This window comes from Tarenaya hassleriana, unplaced genomic scaffold, assembly GCF_000463585.1.
Source record: "Tarenaya hassleriana unplaced genomic scaffold, ASM46358v1 Cleome410, whole genome shotgun sequence".
NCBI lineage: Eukaryota > Viridiplantae > Streptophyta > Magnoliopsida > Brassicales > Cleomaceae > Tarenaya > Tarenaya hassleriana.
The window spans coordinates 62,596-65,063 of NW_010966934.1; positions in this window are offsets into that span (position 1 = coordinate 62,596).

The following is a 2,468-nucleotide window of genomic DNA, read 5'->3' on the forward strand; positions in this document are numbered from 1 at the left end:
CCGAACGGAAGGTTGGACCGTCCGTTCTGACTTCTGAAGTCGAGACCGAACGTTCTGCCAGCCTGGAATGTCCGTTCTACCTCTAGAACGGACGGTCCGAAGTCCAGATTCTGAAAAATTCCGTTTTCGAGGTCCGATTACGCAATCGTTGCATAATCTGATCAACTGTGACTCAAATAGACATGATTTATTCTTATGGATGGTCCATAGTGAATGAATGCATGTAACTTAATCGAGATATTAGATATGCTTGATTGAGTGGGAGCTCCGGGATTGGGATTGCATAATCGAATGGATGGTCTATTCGGATTATGAACAATCGTTGCACAGAAACCGGTTAGATCTAGAGTGTTGTCATTGTTTGATGATGGACTAGCTGGTAGTGGATCATAGGTAGATTGACATTGATTGATGATGGACTAGCTGGTAGTAGATCATTAATAGAATCTGCATTTGTTTTGTTCGTTCTGTTTTGTCTCTTTTGAAGGACATGGCGTCAATCGGTAGCGTACCGAGTTTGACGATGCGATCTATCCTTGAGAAGGATAAATTGACTGGGACGAACTTCTTAGACTGGTATCGTAACTTGAGAATAGTTCTCAAGCACGACAAAAAGTCATACGTCCTGGAAGGGGCTCTACCACCAGAGCCTGCGGCCAATGCCACGAGAGCCGTCAAGGATGCTTGGCAGAAGCATCAGACTGACGACAATGAGATCTCCTGTCTCATGTTGGGAAGCATGGCCCCGAATCTACAGAGGCAGTTTGAGGGTAAGAGCGTGTTTGATATGATCAATATATGATCAATCAGCTCAAGACCATGTTTGAGGAGCTAGCGCATACTGAAAAGTACAAGACGCTGAAAGCTCTGGTGAAGACGGAGATGCCGAGAGGTAGCTCTGTCAACACCCACGTCCTCAACATGAGAGCTCATGTTGAAGAACTTGAGCGTATGGGAGTGAATCTCGATGGTGACTTGGTTGCGCGTACTGAAAAGAACTGGAACTATAACCAGTTCGTGATGCAATACCATATGCACGGGATGACTAAGAGCTTAGCCGAACTGCATGGGATGCTGAAATCGGCCGAGTAGGATATCGTGGTGCCCAAGACTGTGCTTACTGTTGAGAATAACTCCAGCAAGAAGCGGCGGGGTAAAGCCAAAAAGAAGGCGGCGAAAAAGGCAAAAGTTGCCTCTACGCCCGAGCCTAAGCCCGATAAGGGTGATTGTCATTACTGCGGAGTGTCTGGACACTGGAAGCGTAATTGTCACCTTTATTTGGAGGATCTGAAGGATAAGAAGCTTGGTGAAGCTTCTGCCTCAAGTATTCATGTTATAGAAGCTAACATCTGTACTATATCTTCGTGGGTATTGGATACCCGAAGTGCCTCACACATTTGTGGAAATGTGCAGGGACTAAGAAGAAGTAGGATGCTAGCTAAGGGAGAAGCGGATCTACGCATCGGAAATGAAGCAAGAGTTGCTGCATTGTGTGTTGGCATTTACGATTTGCATCTTCCTTCTTGACTTGTTTTAGAGCTTAGTAATTGTTACTATGTTCCTGCGATTAGCAGAAACATTATTTCTATTCATGTCTGGATTTGGATGGTTTTCGATTTGTGATTGAGAACTCGAGTTTGAAGATGACTGATAAGTTATCCTCCAAATCTGATAAGTGTTTATTTATAGGCTATCCTAAGGAAACTAAGGGTTACTACTTCTACATTCCGGCAGAGAACAAGGTGTTCATTGCCAGGAATGCGACTTTTATGGAGCGAGAGTTCGTCTCCAAAAGAGTCAGTGGGAGTAGGATCGAACTTGAGGAAGTTCGAGAGCAGCAAGTAGACGCTGAGCCGAGTGAACAAGTTGAAGAAGTTCAACCTGTTTCACTGCCGGTTGTGACTCAACCTTTGATGAGTGAACCTCGGAGATCAGGCAGGATTCGCCAAGAGCCAACGAGATATGGATTTCTCGTGACTGGGAATGAGGAACTCATGTTATTAGAACATGACGAGCCTACCACATACCCAGAGGCTATGGCGAGTCCCGACTAGAGGCTATGGCAAATCCCGATTCCGAGAAATGGCGCGAGGCTATGAAGTCTGAGATGCAATCCATGTCAGACAACCAAGTATGGACTCTGGTTGATGCATCTGAAGGGATAAAACCCATCGGATGCAAGTGGATCTTCAAGAAGAAAACCGACATGGATGGCAACGTGCACACATATGTTGTAATGCTCTAGGATGATCCATGATATGACATTTCACTTTGTATTGATTCATTGATTTATGAATGCATTATTTATCCGTTATACGATTAGCATGTTTGTTGTATTTCGGCATCTTTGAATCATTAGAGAATGATTCTAAACTCCCTAGTCAGTCATCATTGTGGGAACAATGTTGAATGAAGACTAGCATGAGGTGTGATCAACGCGCCTGTTCTAAATCACCAAGAGCTGAAAG